We start from the raw sequence: 22927 nt of genomic DNA on the forward strand, positions 1-22927 counted from the left end.
GGATTTAGCTCAGCGGCATAAGCACCTGCCTTGCAAGCAGGCGGTCGTGAGTTCGATCCCTGGTACCGATAAAAATGAAAAAGACAAAAAAAAAAAAAAAAAAAAGTATGTGGTAATCATGATTCCCCATTATGTGGCCTTGAAGCCTTATCAAGTTTTCACTCATTAATTGGAATGGCTTTATTCTGGGCTGCTTGATATTATTGCCTGTGATGAAATGAACAGCTATTTTGAAGAAAACAAGACATCATAATAGCTAGTGCTGATTTAATGTCATCTTGTTTTAAAAAATACTATTTATGTTTTGATAAGGATTCTATTAGCTCTACAGTTTGCTTTACATAATATGGACATTTTTAATAACATTAATTCTTCTAACCCACATACATGATATATCTTTCTATTCATTTGTGACTTCACTTTCTTTCCCTAATGTTTATAGATTTTCCTATACAAGTTTTCCTTCCCCTTGGTTAATTTATATTTATTCTTGATTTTTGGTGGCTATTATAAATTAAGTTAATTTATTTTCTGGATTGTTCCTTGTCAATGTATAGAAACACCACTGGTTTTTATATGTTGGTTTTATATCCTATAATTTTTCTAAATGTATTTATTAATTCCAAGTTTAATGGCATATTTATGGAATATAGATATAGATATAGATATAGATATAGATATAGATATATCCATGTTATCTGCAACCAGAAACAGTTTTACTTGTCTCTTTCCAGTTTTGAAACTTTTTATTTTTTCCCCTTTCCTAACTTCTAGCACTATGCTGAACAGAAATGTGGGAGTTTCTACTTTTTAGAAAAGAAGCTTTCAGCTTTCACTATTGAGTATAAGGTTAGCTGTGAGTTTGTTATAGGTGGCTTTTACGATGTGGCATTAAATTCCTTTTTTCCATAATCTGGTGAGAAGAGCTTTTTTCCTCATGAATGTATGTTGCATTTTGTCAAATGCTTTTCCTGCATTTATTGAAATGAGTGTATGATTTTTATATTGCATGTTACTAATATCATACATCATACTTGTAAATTTGCATGGTAAAACATCCCTAGCATAGATACTACTTGGCAATAGTCAATAATCCTTGCACTGTACTATGGAATTTACTTTTCTTTTCTTGCAGTGTCTTTGCTTTGGCTTTTGCATCAGGGTAATTCTGATCCCATAAAATGAGTTTAAAGGTATTTCCTTTTCTTCAAATTTTAGGACGAATTTGTGAAAAATTAGTATTAATTTTGTTACATGTTTTGTAGAATTCTACAGTGAAATTATCAGGTACTGGGCTTTTCTTTTATGAAAGATTTTTCTTACAAGTAGGAAAGTTTATTGAGAAATAGAAATATCTCCTGAGAGACAGGAAGGGTCCCAAATGGGTTGCCCAAGAGATTTTTGTTATTGCTGGTTCAATCTCCTTACTCAGTATTGATCTGTTCAGATTTTTTATTTTTACATAATTCAGTCTGGTTTTTTTGTTTTGTTTTTTTTTTTTTTTTTTTTTTTTTTTTTTGTACTGGGGATCGAACTCACAACTGTGCACTTGCAAGACAGGTGCTTATGCCGCTGAGCTAAATTCCCAGCCCTACATAACTCAGTCTTGTTAGGTTGTATGTGTCTAAGTATTTATCCGTTTACTCTAGATTATCTAATTTGTTGGAGCATAGTTATCCACAAGTTTGCGTTTCTGTTGTGTTAGCTGTAATGTCGCCTTTTTCATTTCTGATTTCAAGTCTTCTTTCTTTTTCTACCTAAAGGTTGGTGACTTTGCTCATGTTTTTGGGGAAAAAAACCTCAGTTTTGTTACTATTTGCTATTGTTTTTCCAGTCTTTAGGTTATTTATTTCTGCTCTTATCTTTAATTTTTCTTTCTATCAACTTTGAGCCTAGTTTGCTTTTTTTTTTCCTAGTTTCCTGAGGTGCAATGTTAGGAAGTTTATTTGGGAACATTTTTCTTTTTGATGTAAGTATCTATTGCTGTAAATTTCCATTCTAGAACTTCTTTTGCTGCAACTCATAAGGTTTAGGGTGTGTGTGCTATTTTCATGTGTATCAAAATATTTTTTAATTTCTGCCCAGTATGCTGGCACATGCCTGTAATCTACTCAAGAGGCTGAGGCGGTTGGATCGCCATGAGTTCAAGGTTAGCCTGGGCCATCTTAGTACAAGGCCATCTTGAACCACATAGAGACCCTGTCTCAACAAATCAAAGAAAACTTTTATTTTAAATTTCTATTTCAATATCTTCCTAGACCTGTTGACTATTTAGGAATATGTATTTAATTTCCATGTATTTGTAAATCCTCCACAATTCCCCCTTTTGATTCCCAGTTTCATACCATTGTGGTCAGGCAAAAAAAAAATGCTTTACATATAAGATTTCAATCTTCTCATATTTTTAAGACTAGAAAACAGTCAAAAAATGTTTTGTAGCACTGGAGGGTCAAACCCAGAGCCACCCACATGCTAGGCAAGTTCTCTACCCCTGAGGCATGTCCCTAGCCCTGAGACATAATGATCTTTTTGACCAATCTAACAGATACCAAAAATTATATCCTATTTATTAACATATTGCTTTTCTTTTCTAAGTTATAAGTTGTGTGCCTCTCACATTTGAATGTTTTTTCCACTGTCAGTTAGTGGAATTTCAGTGCTTAGCATTCAAACTATGGGTCCTTCTGACTGCAAACAAATTCTCAGCTAGTTAACAAGAGACATTCCTCTCTTTTCATAGCTGCAAATAAGCAGAAACCATTCTGTATTGCATAATTTTTCTTGCAGATGGTATTTCTAATGTATCAGCTGTGTTAACTTTCCATCACTGTGATTAGTATCTAAGATAAAAGAAATTTATCAGAAGAAAAGGTTTATTTTGGCTCACAGTTCCAGAGGGTTCAGTCCCTTGGTATGTTGCTTTGAGCCTGAGCCAGCACAATGCATCATGGCAGGAAGCACTTGGCAGAGGAGGGGTGTTCATTTCAAAGTGGCTGAAAGAGAAAAAGAGAAAATCTACATTCTTTCAGGAGTAAAAAGTGTTCCCACTGAATGTGGAATAAAACAGCAAACTAGTAGAAAGGCATTGTTTGTACAAGGAACTGAATATGAAAGGCAGAGAATAAAGTACTGTGTCATTGGAGAACAATCAATCAACACGACTTTATGGGGTTCTCTGCTCTGGCTACTTGGGAACACAAGATCCTTGCATTTCTGTGAGATTACCAGAAGTTTCTCTGCCTCTGCCTGCAAGATGGTCCCCTTGCCTTGGCTTGTGTTCTCACACATGTATGCTGAAAATATGCAGGTATAAACTTGAAGGAGACACTGCAAATTTTCTCCAGAGAGATCTCTTCTTTGTGGTACCCTGCCCTGTAAGTTCCAATTACCTTGGTCTGCCTTGTGTTTTAACTCTCTCCTCCACTCAGGGACATTGCCAGGCCCTCCCTGGCTACCTCTCTCTTGGGGAATGGCTTACAAATTCTTTTTAGTCACAAGCTTAGATGATGATAAGGCTCACTATTTGCTTTTCCTTTCTGAGAAATCTCCCTTGCATTTTTTGCATTACTTTAAGTTCAGTGGCTGAAAACCATTGTTTCATGTATTTTTCCCAGTGTTTTAGTTGTGTCTAGTGAGAGAATAATTTGACCCTATGTTACTCTGTGTTGACCTGTAGCAGAACAGCTTAAGTTTTATTCAGTTCATACATGTGGCCTCGCAGCATCAAGAGGGCAGTATGTCTAGATGAAAGGCAGGAAGAAACAGGAGGGGAAAACACTGCCTGCTCTCAGCATCCTAGACAGTTTGATATTTCTTGCTCCTGAGTGACCATGATACCTTTAACATAATGGGCAGTATGACAGTAAAATAATGTCAAAGCATGACCCCTACAGGCTATGCATTAAGACAGAGACCAGCAGAGTTAGCTAACCTGTTGCTGAGGCACAGAGTGAAATCATACTCATGCTTTTGCCATGAGCATAGGTATGTTTCCAACCACACAATTCTCTTCTATGGCTAAGACTTGCCTTCCCCAGAAATCCCTTTCTCGTATTGCTCCAGGTTGGAATTTACCAAAGGAGAGGAATTCACATGATTTTAGAAGGTGTAGGTGAAGTAGAAGCCGTTAGTCTCTGATAATGACTGCAGCCAAAAACATGAATAGCAAACAGCTTCCCACAGCTCCTGAGAAATGCTCTCTCAGCCCTTGTAGATTGAAAAGGTAATAGTTTCTCAGATATTTCTGAGAACTGCAGAAGCTTCCAGGCAAGTTTTTGAAAACAATATTCTTCATTGCTTTAAGGAAAGGTATTCTGCAGGTATCACTGACCTTCAGTGGCAGCTACCCTGACCAGCAGCAGCCATTTTCTTGAACTTCGATCCCTCAGCTCACATTTTACCATGGTTATGTAAGCTTCTAATTCTCCATTACAGCCTTTCTGCCCAGAAAACATACAATGGCTTCTAACCAACTCTGAAAGTCTTTTGTACTGAATGTGTTCTGGAATTTGTTTTCTGCTATGTTTAGGTCTGAAAGTAGCAGTGACCTTGTTCATGTTAGAAAAGGAGATACTACTAGCAATCTCCATCCAGTTACTTATTTCCGGCCAGTCGGCTACAGTCATAACCCTATAAAAGGGATGGCATTCAAAGGCCAAGCAGCTGCCATGCACGGTGGTACACACCTGTATTCTCAGCACTCATGAAGCTGGGGCAGGAGGATTGCTGAAAATTTGAGGCCAGACTGAGCTACAAAATGAGTTCAAAGCTAGCTTGAACTGCAGAATGAAATTGTCTCAAAAAAAGAAAAATATCACCCAGCAGCTATAGTACTGGAACATTATTACAAAATACAGTGACTGTAGGGTAGGCTAGTTTCTTATGAGTGATCTGGAGAAACTGCTTGAAAAAAATACAAGGTCAGGGCATCAGATGTTCTGCTGGCTACAAGAACAGAAATCCAGAAAGCATGGCTGCCTTGAGGGAATCCTTATTTCTTAAAATGCAGAGCCTGGGTATCTGCAAACCCAAGCAGAATCTCTGTTCCCGTGGTTAACCAAATTACATATAAATTAAACCCGCAGTCTTGTTTTTAAATACAATTAAAGTCATGTTGTTAACAAAAATTATTTTAAAAAAGAATTGGACTCTAAAAATTGTACCAGTAGATTTAGGTAGAGTTTGACTTCCTTCAGTCTTCAAATTATACTAGTCCATTGCTAGCAAAAGCAGCCCTGACTCTTTCCTGTTGATTCTATAATCACCCTGCCTGAGGTGGTCCTCTTGAAGAGGACAATGATTGTACTCGAAACCCACCCTCAAGAGTCCCTTCCAGACAGGTAACAGCACCCAAGTCCCAGTGGACCTAAACAAAAGGATTATACCATATGATTCAGTGATAAGCACCAAAAACTCCAAAAGAATTACAAGGTTTTATCTAATGTCAGCAAAATCTGAGGACCACTAGTGAAAATGAATTGCAAGGATAATGCCAGGAAGAGAAATGTGATTTTTTTTTATTGCATTGACTGTATTGATACAAACATGTTAGCTAAAGAAATTAAAGTGGTAAGAGCTTACCCGGCTGGCTGACTGAAATGTGAATTTAACAATGGCCTACATTAAGTTAAGGAGAGATGCCAAAACTTCCTTGGTACCCTATAGAACTAGTATCCAAAGGCTTAAAAAGCCAGGGACGCCCATCAGCAAGAGCCTGCAGCAGCACAAGGCTTCTTCATAGCAGAGTTGACAACACATCTTTACTCTTCACTCAGAGCTTCTCAGCCCTCTGTCACAATCTAGCTTTCTAAAACCTTCATCATTTCAACAACTCGTAGATCACGCTGCTATGACACTGATGGGAATAGGTAAGCAGTATTTACTACCCAAGACACCCTGATAAGGCACGTATATGCCAGGGGATGTGGAAGAAATTCCACAGAAGTTAATTTACTTGCCCATTTAGTAAAATTTTTTGCCTGGAGTGGTCTTTATTATACCAAAATATACCTTCCAGAGTGAAGCACAGTTGTTGCATCTGGCATGTTTAATAACCAAGAAAGAAACGCAGCACCTTGGGATCTGGAAGGTGACATCAATCCTTTCCAGCATGGCACTGTGGACTATTCCCCAAGTAACACAAGGAGTAGCACGATGCCTTGAAAAATTCCCCGCCAGGGTGCAAGCTGAGCGAGGATGACCTCGAGTTTATTTTCTATATAAAGCGAACACAAATGCATTCCTCATAATATGAGAGTGACTAGGATGTAAACTCACATATGGTAAGGCTCTTTAACAAGGGGTGTTGCCATTAGAACTCTGCAATCAGATGCCATTCCAATGACAAAATTTTTGTCAGCCCAGAGTAAAAATTGCTCCCTAAGGCTTGCCTAAAATTCTCTTATTTTCCCCTTGATTTGTAATATATACACAGAAAGTACCCTTGGCTCATTAATGAAGAGCTTAAAATTAATCATGATACAACACCCAGCCAACTAGCACCTGAGTGACACAAAAGAATGTCAACAGAGTAGCCGCTTACTCCGCACTCAGGGGAGAGGAAGAAGAACCTGAAATGTAACAGGTGTCTACCCAGAACTGTCAGGTAAGAGAGCGTTAACCCTTCCCTGAAATCCCTGATTCTGAAAGGTTGAAAGAGGTTATTTGGGACTCCCAGCCCTCTTTTCTTCTTTCCTTCCTTCCAGGACACGTATCACATGTGGAACACTAGAGGGCAGACGCCCCTCACAAATGACGGGGCCAAGGATGAAGCTGACCACCAGTCCCCCAGCCCTGCACCACAGGACAGCCTGGTGCTGGTAAAGGGGAGACCAGGGCTTAAACTCCAACTCCACCACCTATGTCGTTGAATAAGTGACCTCATCTCTACAAGCTGGGAAAATAAAGCACAAAAATAAAACTACCCCATGGGATTTCTGGAAGATAGTGAGATTATGTGGATAAATAACAAAATATTTTTAAAATTTTATTTGTTCTTAGGCATCAAAATAATGAATCTAATTTGATTCTCACCAGTCTCAAACAGCAGGAAACATGATTCCTGCTTTTCAGGTACAGAAACTGGGACTCACAAGGAGTTGCATGAGACTTTTACAATCACGGCAAAAATGATAGTATCATTCTCAAAGTCTCTCTTTCAACATTTTATAAAGATTGGCAGGTGACTCTGAAACATTAATAACCCCTTCTGAGATTCTCACATTTTGAGACCCAGAGAGGGCAAAAAATCTTCTGCAAGGCTACAGACCAAGTCAGGGGTGGACTCAGGAGCTATAAGGCCTGCCCACTGTGCCCCAGACCCGCAACCCACCTCGGACTCATTATTCTGCTCGCTTTTTTATTGTTTTTGTTTTATTTTATGTCATTTTGTCTTTTGTTTCATTTTGTTGGTTTTTCTTCTTGTTACTGTTTTGAGACAGGGTCATGTTATGTAGTTGAGGCTGACCTTGAACACACTATGCAGCCCAGGCTGGCCTCAAACTCTCAGAATCATCCTGCCTCCAGCTCCTGAATGCTGGGATTACAAGGTGTGCAAACCCACACTTAGAAGAATTACACCACGAACGCATTCCTATTCTGCTTTTGACTGCTTGCCTTAGGATCCCATCTATGAGTCTTGGCTCCTAACAAGACTGGAGGTAATAGAGAAAAAATATTCTCAAGGACAACTTGTGACTATGAAAAAGCATTTGCAATGCATTGCTAAATGAAAGGAAGGATCTATCAAACAGCAGGTACAAAGTGATTTCAGCGTATATTTATGCACCAGAAGAAAGTGAAAGCTCATGACCTACAATGGGAAAAAAAATACTTATCTCTGTGTATGGGGTAAGATGTTTGTAGATAAGTTTTATACTTTTCTCTTACATTTTTGCATGTTTTCAGATTTCTTCTATGAACATGTGTTATTTTTATGAACAGGGTAAATATTTGTCCATGTGTGTGTTACACTACTTCAATTGTCCATTTAGAAAATTACTACCTTGGGGCTGGGGATTTAGCTCAGTGGCATAAGCACCTGCCTTGCAAGCAGGTGGTCGTGAGTTCGAGCCCTGAAACCGATAAAAAGAGAAAAAGAAAAAAAAAAAAAAGAAAGAAAATTACTACCTTAAGAATCAGAGTGATAAGCCAGGCATGGTGGCTCACGCCTGTAATCCCAACACTTGGAAAGCTGAGGCAGGAGGATCTTTGAAGTTTGAGACCAGCCTGGGCTATAAAGTGAGCTCAAGGTCAGCCTGAAGAACTGTATAGCAAGACCCTGTCTCCAAAAAAAAGACCAGAAAAAAGAATCAGAGTGGTAGTTTGTCCTCCACCACTAATTTATACTGTGCGCAAACCCCTTAATCCCTTGATCCTCAGTTTGTCCACCTGAAATACAAGATAACACTATCCCCGTTCACCTGTGCTCAAACCTCCTTTCTGTGACTGCCTTGAGCTGAGCCCTTGGCCACCCCCAAAATTCTCAGCAGCTGCAGAACACTGCCTCTGTCTCCTTACCCATCCCATTAATTAACCTTCCAGCTGGCTAAAGTTGGGTTCTGTGTTTGAACGCAAACTGGATTCCACAGAGGTATCCTACAGCCTCTTCTACCAGTGAGGCTGAAACCAGTGATCTCTGTGCGCCGTCTTCCCTACGCCTCTCCCTCCTCTCTCTCTCTCTCTCTCTCTCTCTCTCTCTCTCTCTCTCTCTGTCTCTCTCTGTCTCTGTCTCTCTCTCTGTCTTTCTGTCTCTCTGTCTCTCTGTCTCTGTTTGTCTCTGTCTCTCTCACTGTCTATCTCTCTGTCTGTCTCTCTGTCTCTCTGTCTCTCTCTGTCTCTCTGTCTCTCTCTGTCTCTCTCTGTCTCTGTTTGTCTCTGTCTCTCTCACTGTCTATCTCTCTGTCTGTCTCTCTCTCCCTCTCTCTCTCTCTCTCTGAGTCCCACATGGCCACAGCCTGAGGGACTTTGAAGCACATTCTCCTTGAAGCACATTCTTTCCCAGGCCTGTTGTGTCTCCAATCACCATGGCTTCCCCATTCCCTCTGGCTGCTCCTTCTCCAAAATCCCTCTGAAGGCTCCATTGGTCCCCTCATTCATTCAGGGACTATCACCGTGGACCTCCAGGCCTCTCATGACTTCCATTCCACTGACCTCCCTGCCTTGCTCTCTCCTCCTGGATTAGTCTAAACTATAGGCTGCATCGTCAGGATCAGAGTCATCATAACCATCATTCAGCACTCACCGTGTGTCAGCTCCTGAGGGCCTTGCCTGGATTCTCACTTAGTTAGTCCTCACAACGACCAAGTGAGGAAAGTACTATTACTATCTCCATGGAAAAGCTGAGAAAGTGAAGTGTAGAGACTAAGTGACCTGGTCAAGGTTATATTGTAACTGTGCAGTTACTAAATTACTGAGGCCAGGACTTGCATGCAGACAGACTGACTTCACTGCAGAGGATCTGCCTTGCTGCAAGGCAGCACTGCTACATTGCTATTCTGCCTTTTTTTAAACAGGATTACCTACAAAATGAAGCCCCTATCCCCCATCTGCCCCTGAGGACCCTCCTGCATAGTTCAGACACATCTTTTCAGTCCTTGTTACCCCAATGCCCAACTGGCACTAGTACATTAAAAACAAAGGAGTTGGGTGAGGTGCTCCCCTCCCTCCATTTAACTCTAAACCGCACCTAATAGTTGCTCCTGTTTCCAGTTCCTTATAAGAGGTAGAAAGTAAAATAATAGAAGCCTAAGAGATTGCCAGTGCCCTAGGCAAGAACACAGGTGCCAAAGCACAGGTATCATGGGAGATTTAATGAAAAGCACCCACATCAGAGACGACTGCCTTTAAATTCTGAAAGCTTGACTTATCAGCCCCTTTTTCCTACTGCTGTTGCTACTTTTGACCTGTGTGCTGTGCATTCCTGTCGCCCTGGCACCTTTCCTGTGTTATACCTTTGTTGGCACAGACTGGCCTTGAGCACAACCTCCCGTGATCCCAACACATGGAGCTGCTTACTACTTACTACTGGGCGTCTGCTCGGCTATTCTTTCCTCATCAGATGTGAGAACCGGGACCATTATTGGTCCATTTTACTCTAACACCATCTGGACTACACTCTTCCACATGTCCACTTCCACACCTGAACTCACACCCTTTGGAGTAACCGTCAGCTCAATCATATGTCAAAATGTTCTCAAACAGGGGCTGGGAATTTAGCTCAGCAGCATAAATGCCTGCCTGGCAAGCGATAGGCTGTGAGTTCGACCCCTAGTACTGGAAAAAGCAAAAAAGAAAAAAAAATTGTTAAAAAGGGGCTGGGGACTTAGCTCAGTGGCTTAAGCGCCTGCCTGGCAAGTGCAAGGTCATGAGTTCAATCCCCGGCACCCCCCCCCCAAAAAATGTTCTCAAACATCAAACCACCTTTTCTTCACATGGAGCAAGTTATTTGAAAAAGAAGCTATGATGGGGAACAAACCTGTAACTAGGAGACAGCAGACCTGAGGACAGGTTCTTGTTTTCTGGGAGATCTACAGTCTCCACTCTGGGCCTCAGTTTTTCCATCTGGAAGATGAAAGACATGGGACCAGGTCATCTTTAGGAGCCCTTTCTGCTCTAATAGGCTAGGACCCTGTGCAAAAAAAAAAAAAAAAACCCTGAAATGAGATGAAGCTGCCCTTTTTCAAATTGCTTTAACATTCACAGATGAACAGAATGTGAGGTTTAGGAAGACTTCTGAAGAAAAATAGCCCTACTCCCTTATCCTTCCCCTGGGGATGCTGACACTCAGGGAGGGACAGAGGCCTGAGCCATCTGGGGAGTACTAGGGGGAGGCTGTGCTCTCTGCCCAGTGAGGGCCCATCTCAGCGGGTCCCCAGCCCCCACCTAGAACGGGCAGGAGGAAGCTGGGAGGGCCAGAGCTCCAGAGCTGGCCCCGGGCCTGGCCGGGCTTGTGCGGTAGTTTTCCACAGCAGCCGGCCAGCAGCCCAGGACATGTGCTCTCCATTCCCCTTGCCCTCCGCATTCCTCTGTACATTCAGGCAGCAAAGTGGCATTTAGGGCCCTGCTGGGGGCAGAAGGAGAAGGAAGGCATAGGGGCAGAGACTTAGATACCACAAACATCTCCAGATAAGGGCACAGCTACAAACACAGACCCAGAGAGATAACAGCGTCTGATTAGGTGAAGGTTCCCAGGCACAAACGACAGCTACGACACCCCATCAGAGTGCACACCCCATCGGAGATCTCACAGACCCACTCTCAGGGCACACACAGCCTCTGCACACAGAAATGGATGGTCACCTTAGATACAAACAGGCACATTCCTACCAGACGTCCCTGTACCAGCAGGCCAGCCCCACCCCATGCACTCCTTCTGCCCCTGTTCTGCAGTTTCTGTGCATGACAAACATTGGTCAAGGAGTCAGAAAGGTCCTAAGTCAGTCCTGTCCTGAAGGGCAGGACAGGAGTTAGATGAAACCCAGGAACCGACCAGGCTCCCTCAGCACTGAGAAGGTATCATATTTTTAATTCCAAAGAAATGACTGGACAGTCCTCACCCTGTTCCCTGGAGGCCAAGCTGGACCCCAGAGCATGCCACCCCTGACCCTTCTCCAGGCCCTGCATTCCGTGTTCCCAGCAGCACTAGCAGCACAGAAGGGAAGTTGCAAGATTATTCTCTGGACTCAGTATCCCACCAATCTCTGCCTACCTGAGCCAGGCACTCACCTAACGCCTCCATTCTCATCTCAGCCCTACAACTGTCCTCCAGCAACCCACCGAATACTGACCACACCTGACCACAACGAGCACCCCAGACCCGAGGCCTGGAGCGGGCTCCCTGTGACAAGAGCGGAAGGCAGAGCCTCCCGCTGGGTGTCAGGTCAAGACCTGGTGACAGGTGGTCCAGCTGGGTAGTCAGTGAGGGTCTGCGTTTGGAGTGGGCACCCGGGCACCCCTTACAACCTCATCACCTACTTGGACAAGGGGCTTCAACTCTTGGACCTCAGAGCCCTCATTTATAAACTGGGAATAACAATGCTGCCTAACACTCGGGAATACATATAAAGAGTTTATCCTGAGGCGAATTGAAAACCCTGGATATTAATCAAGAAAAGGCTGTGCGACTTGGGCTGGGGATTCAGCCTCTCCTAGTCACGGTTTCCTTGTCTGCAACCCAAAGAGGCTAAAACACCCTGTACCCAGCAGACAGCTTGGACAGCAGGCTGCCCTGCTCCGCGCCCACCTGCCCCCGGCCCCAGTACCGGTTCCCATGCCGGCGCCCCACCCACCCGACTGCCGGGCTATCAGCCGGAAGGGATTTGCAGCCGCAGGGGAATCAGCTGGGTCGGCACAGAGGCTGCCTTGTCCTGGTGGGGCCCGATGGTCACGTCGTTCCGCGGACGGCCGCGGTGCCAGTGCCCACCCCGCCCTGCCGCCCCCGGGGCCCCAGCGCTTCAGGGGCCGGCGCCACATTTCCTGGCCCCTCGCCCAGCGCCCCGCGAGTTGTTTGGGGGCACTCAATGTGGGGACTGCAGGGCCTGCCTAGCTCCTCCCAGCTCCCCGCTGCACCCACCTCCAGCGTCCCAAACTGGATCCCGCTGTGACCCCAAAGGACGCAAGTTTGCCCCCCACCACACACACACACACACACACACACACACACACACACACACATTCCGTTCCCCCATTCTGGACAGCCTGATAGATAACAGATTAATCCTTGAAAAGGCTCAGAACTTGGGAAATGCCTCAACCAGATGAGTTCATGGGAGGACTGATTGGAGAGAGGCAGGCCTGGGGTCCCTGTTCCTGGTATTGCAAGCCCCTGGCTCTGCTCTGGCTCAGGAGGTAGCAAATCCAACCAGCACATTCTGGGCTTGGATTGGAAGCCAACTCAGGTGTACTTGGTCCTGCTGCTGGAATCTTCTCTCAGTATTCAGGACAGAGGGATTTGGTGTTATCAGCTGGGTGTTAGGGTCTTGAGTGAGTTTCTGGATCCAGCTGTAAGGGCCCCGAAGTAGGCTTGCAATGTAAGCCTACCTAGATATATCTGGTCTGGGCATTGTGACCATTTCTCTGTGTGGGTTCTTCTCTGAGTCAGGTTGTTAGCACTGTCTGTGGTATGAATATATGTAGTATATTGTGTATGATATCTCATATATGTGGTAAATGCAGTATGGGTATATGTAGTATGTGGTCCAGTGTTAAGATCTTCTTAGGTAGGCTCACATCTGGGTTTGGGATCTGCCCTGATGGGTCAGGTATATATGAGCAGCCACTATGGGATGATTTAGGATCCTTGGACAGTAATATAGGGTCCAGACTCAACAGCTACCTTTGACAAGGGCAATCATCATTATTAAGTCCCATCCCAGCTCACCAGACTCCTCTGGGACCAGCAGAAAAAGAGCCCAAGGAGGTTAGTCTCATACCCCTCTTCAGTGCAGACTCTAGACTCGAGCCAGGACTCAGTCATGGTGTCACTCTGCACAGTGGCCCATCTCTTCCCTTTTCTAAGCTCAGTTTCTCACCAATATATGGAAGCACTGGATTAGATAATCTCCCAGGTCCCTATACCGCTCTGTCTGGTATATACGCGCGCACACACACACACACACACACACACACACACACACACACATCCTGCCTAGTGCGCCCTCATCTCTTCTCCCCACCACAATCCCCAATCTCTACTAGCCCTTCAGGCTCCTCCCATCTGGAAAAATCCCCTACCCCCATGCACATTTTTCCAAGCCAAGGTCTCAGTTTTACCTCCCCTGAGACCACAGGCAGCCACAGATCCAGCCTGACTCTCATGGTTCTCTCTATCCAGCTGGGAGCTCTCTGAGATCAGAGCCCTATCTATCCTTGGCTCTAGTCTGCGACCTCGTTCTGGATGGGCATGGGGTCCCAAGCTTGGCTCAGCCACCACCCTATGCTGGCAGGTGACCCTTTAAGAAGAGTCTCTTTTGTCCCTAATACCCTGGATGGCGGGTGGGAACTAATCGGATTGGGGAGCCTGTCTCCTGGCCACACCAATCCTCCTTTCCGGCCTACTGCACCCATGTGACAACCCGTCTAGGGCAGTAGGGACTCCTCAGAACCACGTGGGCCCAGGCGGTAGCTGGGAGACTGCCCAGTTCTACCTCTCCTAAAACCCAGCACAGACTGAAGTCAGATGCCCCACAGGCAGCAGTGAGGCAGAGCAGTCACGATTTTCCCTTGACCACCTGCACAGTCGGCATGTGAGCATGAGTGCAAGTGCACGCACACGTGTACACACATCTCTTACAGAAGTGAAACAGAGCCAGGTTCTGAGGAAGGCACTTCACAAGCAGTATTTCTGGCCCTCAAAGCAGTGGCATTCAGAAAATACAACTGAAACCCAGAGGGAGGAAGGAGTTAATATGAGACCATACAGTTGCTAAGTATGAAAGCAAAACTCAGTCATGTCCTTTTCCCAGAACCAGGCACATACACCAGAATGCACACAACTGTCTAATGCCTGGGCTCCACTCTTAGACCAGTTGTTAAATAGCAAAGCTAGAAGGGGCCTTAATAGAGACCATGTGCTGTCTATTCTATCTTTCAGAAAGAGACAAGGAAAGAGATTTATTTCCTTTACAACAGTTATAAAGTGGGAGAGTCAGGATTAGAATTTGTATCTCCACTGTCACACGGTCACATGTATAAACATCCACATGCCACAGTTCACCCATCAGCTCTTATGTAAAACCCATGAGCATTCTCCACAGCCACCCTTATTTCATACATTCACTCACTTGAGTTTGTGTATCTACACATTCCTTTGCACACATGGACTCATCACACACAAGCACAAACATATACATGATCAGGACATGGCACATCAAATGCCAGACTCTGGGTAGAAGTTATCCACTGAGTCTTTAAAAGGAGGTGCTAGGCTGGGTGTGGTGGGGCACACCTGTAATCTCAACACTTGAGAGGCTGAGGCAGGAGGATCACAGTGAGTTCAAGGCCAGTGTGGGCTACACATAGTTCAAGACCAGAGAGAGATCCTACCTCAAAACACACACACACACACACACACACACACACACACAGGAGGTGGTCTAGAACCAGCACAGTGTTGCATGGGTGCATCCTGGCACTGCCATTGGCAGCCCCAGGAAGTGCACTCTGCCCCCAGGTCCCCACAGGCCCAGGCAACTCACCCCATATTGTCTTGGCGAAGCCCAGCAGGTAACCCCAGAAAATGCCAAGTCATGGGGCAGGGACGGCCCCAGCCAGGATGGCAGCCGGTCTGGTCCCAACTTGTTTGCTCTGTCTTTTCCCTGGAGCCCTATCTTGATGGGCCAGACCCTGAGTTACGAGGTTCTTCCTACACTCACTGTAAGCAACTCTCCTACCTCAGCCTCCAAAGAACTGGAATTGCAGGGGTGCACAACTATGTCTGGCTCTGTGCTAGATTTTGATGCATTGAATTCCCAAGCCTGTCTTTCTAAGAGCTCCAGCTTAAGGGTATCAAATGCAAGTACAGTAATAACTGTTCACAAATGCTTCTGTTCAGAAACAATTCAGTTCACCAACAGAAGCACTTAGCAAAATTTTGGTTCTGATTTCCAACTCTGCATCAGGTGACAAATATGATCGTGGCCATCTTCCCCAGCCTCGTGGAACAAATTAAGTTTGTGAACCCAGATACTACTGTACTTGAAGTGCCAGACAAGTGATATGAGCAAGTGAAAAGGGGGATGTAAACTTATAGTCTTCTGTCTAACAGGCAAGCCCCTGCCCTGTCTAAAGTTTTTATGCTTGAGAGTACTTGTCAATCATATGGCAACCAAGGAATCCCTTCAATTTGCAGTTGAGTTCAGATGATAGACTCTGATTTGCAATCCAGGTTCTGGATTCTAGAACTAAACCCTAGAATCTGATAGATGCCAGATTAGATGTAGAGATAGAGTTTGGACCTGACCCTGTAGGTGGGCCTAAGGACTATGGGAGGCTCTTGCTGTGAATGGACAGTGGTCATAGGAGGCCCATAGGAGGAAGCCTCCACACTGTAATCCCAGGACATGATGTGACTTCCTGCCCCCATCACCACTGCTTCCTGGCAGGCGCCCCTCGGTGCTCACAGGACTCCTCTCCTACTCCTGCCTCCAATCCTGCTTTTTCTACTCACACCTTGTATAGAAAAGTTGACTAGATTTTGCCCCTCCTCCATATTTCCCTCTCTGACCTAAGGCCCCCACAAAAGTATACCACATATGCACTCAGACAGACAGACAGACACTCTTCTAATGGGGAGGCTCCATTCAGCCTCCATTCCTGACCTGCCTCCTTCCAGCTATGGACAGCAGGGAAGCAGCCTCTCCTATAGAAATGAGCAAGAAGGAAGGAAGTGACCAGGGAGGCCACTAAATAAACAAACTTGTGATTGCTTGTGTTTATATGGTTTGATCCTGGCCTACAGTGTAGGAAAGTTCTCTGGACTTGGACTCAGGAATTCTTTTTTTTTTTTGTCTTTTTCATTTTTATCGGTACCAGGGATTGAACTCACGACCGCCTGCTTGCAAGGCAGGTGCTTATGCCACTGAGCTAAATCCCCAGCCCCAGGAACTCTTGATTCTAAGTCTGATATAGTCTCTGTTTTGCTGGGTGACCTTAGGGAATTTCTTGCCCCTCTCTGGATCCCAATTTCTCCTTGCAAGGTGAGTGAGTTGGACTGGAATGATTTTCTGTGTGTTTCATCTCGTAGGAACGTTAGAACAGCCTCAGGGAAGCTGTCCTGGTTCCCCCAGACTTCTTCAGGATTCCTGGCCACCAGATTGGTGTCCAAGTGAGGGTGGAGTATCCCTCAGTTCAGATGCAATGTTCCTTAGCATAGGACCCAAGGAAAGCACAGCAAGGCGCCCAGGACAGGCAGCTTCTTCCTTAGCCCAGCACACCCGCAGCCCCTAGATGCTGGACCATGGAGCCTGGGAGCTTCTCTGGGCACAAACTGGCACCTCTTCCCACACCCAGCCACTCTCCTGGATCCTCATTAAATTATTCTGCCCCACTGCTCTCAGCCTCGGGCTGCCTTTGATGTGTGCCCATCTAGTTTCTGAGGCCAAATTCAGGCCTCTCACACCAGGCCAGGATGATGGGTTCTGACAGCTTCCCTGGGGCCCCACAGTGCCAGGAACACAAAGCTCACATATGCAGAGAGACACATGCTCAGGGCTATGCACAACCAAAAAGTCTCTCTCTTACACACACACACACACACACAATTATGGGACAGACGTCTGCACCCTGACATACTCATCTGCACCCTGCATACTGACACACACACACTCACACTCGTGTACAGCACTTACAGCACGAGGCCCACGGGCTCTCATGGTCTCCCACTCAAGGCTTCACCTGGAGCCTCCTACTGCTTCTCCCTGGTTCTTCCAGTGGCAGTTAAAGTCTTCCGCAATCTCACCCCTCCCTCCCCACCTTCCTTATCTTTTGTAGGTGACAGCATTGTGATTATGAGCCCAGACAGTCTGATTCAGTTCTTGAATACTCATTTATAAGCCATATGACTGTGGGTGTGTTACTAAGCTCTCTAGCCTCTGCTGCCTTGCCCACAGAATGAAAATGGCAATAGTATCTTCCTAGTTTTGTGTGCCATAACAGAAGTTCATTACTGAGCCATGTAGAACAGTGCCCGGCATATAATAGAATGTTGGGTGCTGTCTCTTTTCGCTTCCCTTTCATACCTTTGGCCACAGCATATTAAGTTTCCTAACATACTAAGTTGTTACATGTTTCTGACCCTTTGCATATGATGAACCAACTTGGAAAATCACTTCCCACTTCTTCCCTGCTAGCACCTAGTGAACTTCTGTTCACCTTTTAAAACCCTGATCAGGTGGCCCTGTTCTTGGCAAGCCTCTTTGTACCACTGCCACCCAGCAGAACTGGTCACGGACTCCTTTGTGTCCCAGCCCCATCCTGAATTACCTGTCTCCTTAGACTATGAGCTGACATGACACTGCTCTCATGTAGTTCATCTCTTGAATCTTGTACCTAACTTTAGACATAGATCACGGTGAACATCAGTGGTCTGTGAAAGAATAAATCATTGTCAATTGTGACAAGATATAAACAAGGGCACTAGTGCTAACTGTTACAGAACAGCATTGCTTAAAGTGCTAATACCAACAATAGTAGTATATTGGTAAGAATGACCTGCTTTGCTGAATGGAACATGAGGCAGGCTCAGAGTTAGGGGCTTTCTGTGTGACACGCTCAGTAAACCCATCAGGTTGTGAAGGTGGTGTGTCTATTCCTTGGGGAAACAAATGTATGAAGGGCATTGAGTGCTTTCAGTAAAACACCATGCATCAAGAATAACGAAAGATCAGTCCACATGCAGCAACAGGGTTGGACCTTTCAGTCACGAGTTAAGAGGACTGTGGATTAGAAAGATTGCAACATAATTCCATTTCTGCAAATTAATTCCATGCATATTTCATAAGGACATATTTAAAAACATGTGGATGGTCTAGGGATACAGCTCAGTGGCACCACACCTGCCTGGCAAACACAAGGTACTGAGTTCAATTCATGGTACCAAATGAATAAATAAAATAAAAACATATTGGAGTGGATTCTTACATTGTGCAAAACAATTAGAAACGGGTGGGAGCGAGGGTCTAGGAAGACGAGGAAATTATATTAGAAAGAGGAGTACGAGTGACTCAATTTTATGCACCTGAAACCCAAACAAGCAGAAATAAAGGTGGTCAGATTTACAGAAGTATATCACCTTTATCTCATTTAGAGTTGGGGATATCAACTAGATATACAGACATCCTCTTGCCGGACATGATGACACATGTCTGTAATCCCAGCGCTCAGGAGACTGAGGCAATAGAGTCACCATGACTTTGAGGCCAGCCTGTGTTACATAGCAAGACCCTATCTCAGAAAAAAAGAAAGGCATCCTCTTATTTATGTGTTGGTTTTCTGATATCTAACCAGCATCACTGCCCATAGTTTCCCTTAAAGCAAAGAAACCGGCTGCTTGCATGCTCATGTTCATTCAATGAAGCCCTGATTACAAGCTGAACTATATTCTCCCCGAAACTTCCCCAGAGCAAGCTCTGTGACTTTAGTGTCCTGTCCATTACTAAATGAATGGATGAACAAAGAAGGGAAGGAAGGAAAGAAAGGTAGAGGCTAGAAATGAAGGTTTCATGGAAGTCTCGGCCTAGGGTTTCCCCAGAACATTCTCTTCTTTTCTTTCTGCCTGTCTAATACAGGAATCCCAGGTTGGAGCCGCGGAAAGGAAGCAGGATCTAGAAACAAAACTGCTAATCTCAAATCCTCCTTCCTAGGATGAATTGCTTCTGTTATCAAGAGGCAGCAAGAGCTGCCACAGGATCCTGGAGTCACATGATAACCCTCTAAGGACCCACACCCACAGAGGGCACATGGTCCCCTTGGTACAGAAAGGACAACAACCTGGGCATCTAATCTGTTACTCTGTACCAGGCTGTTTTACCCATTTTCTCTTAACTCCCATTGTCAAGTATACATGTCAAGAATTATCCACATTTTACTGGTTGGGAAACTGAGACTCAAAGAACTTAAGAGTCGTGCTTAAGTGTAGTGAGCTCTCATTGTAACAGTAATCACCCATGTACTTTGTAAGTTTACTCCAGACCCTCCTTAAGAACTTTGTAAACCTTCACTCACAGCATTCTGTGAGCAACAGTCACTGTCCCCATCTTACAAATGATGACCCAAGATGCAGAGGCACACAGTTAACATGTGGGAGGCCAGGAAACAAGCTCAACAATCTGACTCAAGATTACTCTCTTTAGCCCAGGTGTGTGCTGCTTTTTTTACAAAGCAGAGGCGGGGTGTGAACACACAGTAAATCAACCCTGTGGAATGGGTTTGGGTCCCCTGACACCTGGGGAGCCTGGCTGTCTGCCAGCCATAGGGGGGCCCACCGGGAATGAGAACCCACAGGGTATACACGGTCAGTCACTGGTCCTGCTGCTATGGTCTGCCTAAGGGCCCCCCACCCTCTGAGCCTCTAACCCTAGAGGTGGAACAGGCTGTCTCCCTCCCCCATTCCCCTGCCAGGACTATGTGAGCTAATCCCAGGGAGAAGACACATTAGCCCAGGAGAATTGGTCCCAGCCTGCTCTGCTGAGTCAGCGGGAAGTACAGCCCTCCCTCTGCCAGCTACGTGAGCCCCTGCACACCATCAGACACTCTGCAGACCCAGTGTGGCCCCCACCACCAACATGCCCTCACGTGCCTCTTTGGTGCTGACCTGCCCCCAACAGCACTCCAGCTCAGCAATCCTGAGCCTCCCTCATCTGCATTCCCAGGCACAGGCAGGCCTGTTTCTCAGCACCCTCCCCACTGGCACCCAGCGAACTGACATCTCCTGTACAGAACACAAATCCTGACCTAAACTACAGGAGTAGGAAGGAGGACTTGGGGAATGTGGTCTTTTGCACATTCAGCACACTGCCAGCTCCAGAAAGGTCAGCTCATGGACTCATGGGGTTGCAGCCATCAGAATTTTCAGTGTAATCATCATCATCCTGCGTGTCATCTCTGTCTCCACTACCACCATTGTTATCCCACTAGCCCTTCCCTATTCTCCCTGAAACTTCCCCAGAGCAAGTCCTGTGATTCTGTGTCCTGTCAATGACTAAATTCAAAAAGAATTATTTTGATTAACAACACCTATACTGTACCATTTTATCCTAACCCTAACATCCTTGTCACCACCATCCAAGATACTTGCTATTATACCATTGAAAATGTTACTATCATTTATGACTCTAACACAACCTACTACCATTAACCATTACCAGCATCATTATGCCCACTACCATCACTATCATCACCACCATAATCAATACCAGCACTAGTCAACATAAACTCCATTGTTTCCATTCGTACATAACTATAATCAATACCACTACTATAACCAACATTAGCACTACTGTATCACCTCTACCGTAGTTGTAACCAATGCTAATGTCATCATAACTATAATCAACCCCAGCATCACTGTAACTACTAATACCTCCACCACCATGAACAACCCCTCACCCTCACGTTGTCACCACTACCATGCTCCTTCAAACACAAAACTTTGCCTGTGTCTACTTCTATGCCAAGCATAATGTGAAAACAACAGTGAAAACCAAAGTTCTTCTATTCTAACAGTACAATAAAATGCCCACTCACTTCTCATTACTGTCTCTTCTAAACAAACATAATAGTTTCACTAAATTGGTCCATTTAGCAGTTCACAGAGGAAGAGCCATGCATGCCTGGAAAATATGGGAGTGATTACTGGAGTTGCCCCTTGACCAGCCTGGCATAGCGGTGCAGACCTGTAATCTCAGCACTCAGGTGACTGAGACAGGAGGAACACTGTGAGTCCAAAGCCAGCCTCAACTACACAGCAAAACCCTGCCTCAAAAAACAAAAATTTAAAAGCAACACACTCTCTTTTTCATCCTATTTTCTTTCAAGTTTCTGGGGCCCTGCAGCTTTATCTGTCCCTCCAATGTAGCTTTCTCCCTTTCAAAGTCAGACTTTAATCTCCTCTAGAGCAGAGCAGTTAAGTGGAAATTGACTGGTCTGAGAGCCAGCCCCAGCTCCTAACCTTGGTCCCACCAGTAAAGCTCTTCATGGCCTTGAGAAATTTTTTCTTTTCTCGACTTGCTTCCCTACCTGTAGCAGAGGGATGACCTTCTGACTCTAGTGTTTTGAAGATTTTTAAAGTTGAGACACTCCTAGGACAAGTCTGAACCCTTTTCCAGACGGTCCCTTTGAATGGGAAAGGAGATGATGTCAACCCTGGTTGGCTGCCCATCACATGAGACTTGATTCCCCATCAGCATGTTCTTTCTGGGAGCTCCAGGAAGAGACTTTGGTGAGCATGTCATGCTGCTGCTCAGGCAGGGCAGCACTCAAAGGGTTAAGCCAGCCGGGCTGTGCATGAGCAAGTGTCTCAGATGAAAGGTTGGTCAGAGAGAGAACGCCATGTGGCTGTTGTAGTTGGCAGGTCAGGGGCAGTGGGACCAGGCTAGGTCCCGAAGGAAATCCCCTCCTGGTCTCACCAGAACAAAGTGGTGTTTTGCAAAAATGCCATTGTTCTTGGGCAAGTCTTTCCCATCTCAACATAAACCAGGAAGCAGTGCTTCCTTTCTTGGGCGAGACCCCAAGGTCCCTCCACTGGTGGGAGTGGGGGGAAAAGAACAAGGTTCTTTCTGACTTAAATGATCTTCCACAAAACGTGAGCTGAAGAGTAGCAGCCCCTACTTGGCTGCGTCCAAGGGTCCAAGGTTCACAGTGCTGCTGTGTGTGTGTGTGCATGCGCCCTTCCTAACAGGGAACAGAAACAGAAGGTCACCTAGTTTAGTCTTTGCCTTCCAACAAGACTGTACCTAAGCCAGGATATGAAGATGTCACAGGGTATCCAGCTCCTCTCACCTGGTGCTGCTCAGCCTTTCTCTGCCCCTCAGACATAGCACTTCTGCCTGTGGCCAGGCACATCCTGGAACTTTTTCTGCCTTTCTCATGTGGGCACCCTCTCATCATTTCTGTCTCAGTTTTAACCTCAGTGAAGCAGTAACTGTCTAATTGGTCTGCACTTCCTGACATTCTGTTAGCTCCATGTGGTCAAGGACTAAGAACTGTGTCTGTCTCTCACTGCTGTATCTCCAGCACTTGGTACAGAATGGGTCCCAGTGTGTGAGTTGGTGTCTTCCCTACCTCACATTCCATAAAGAAAACACATCACAGTCTCTAAAGAAAGAAAGCCATTTCCTTTCCAAGCCCAGAAGATGGAACTAGTCTCAATCCTTGTACGCATCCCACTGAGCCAATCCTTTGTCCTAGACTGGAACCTTCTGACCAGAGGCTC

At 45.3% G+C, this 22927-nt stretch overlaps 1 long non-coding RNA gene across 1 annotated transcript; it reads right to left on the reverse strand.

The window, feature by feature from the left end:
- Positions 1-2855: 2855 nt before the first annotated feature.
- Positions 2856-17482, reverse strand: LOC134473053 (uncharacterized). The gene is made up of 3 exons (XR_010043144.1): positions 17346-17482; positions 10475-10627; positions 2856-2993 (listed from the first exon to the last, which is right to left on the reverse strand). It is a non-coding gene; the product is annotated as an uncharacterized LOC134473053 (long non-coding RNA).
- Between the last annotated feature and the right edge of the window lie 5445 nt (positions 17483-22927).

The sequence above is a fragment of the Cavia porcellus genome, unplaced genomic scaffold (genome assembly GCF_034190915.1).
Source record: "Cavia porcellus strain 051 isolate PalLab524CR breed Dunkin Hartley unplaced genomic scaffold, mCavPor4.1 scaffold_25, whole genome shotgun sequence".
Lineage (NCBI taxonomy): Eukaryota > Metazoa > Chordata > Mammalia > Rodentia > Caviidae > Cavia > Cavia porcellus.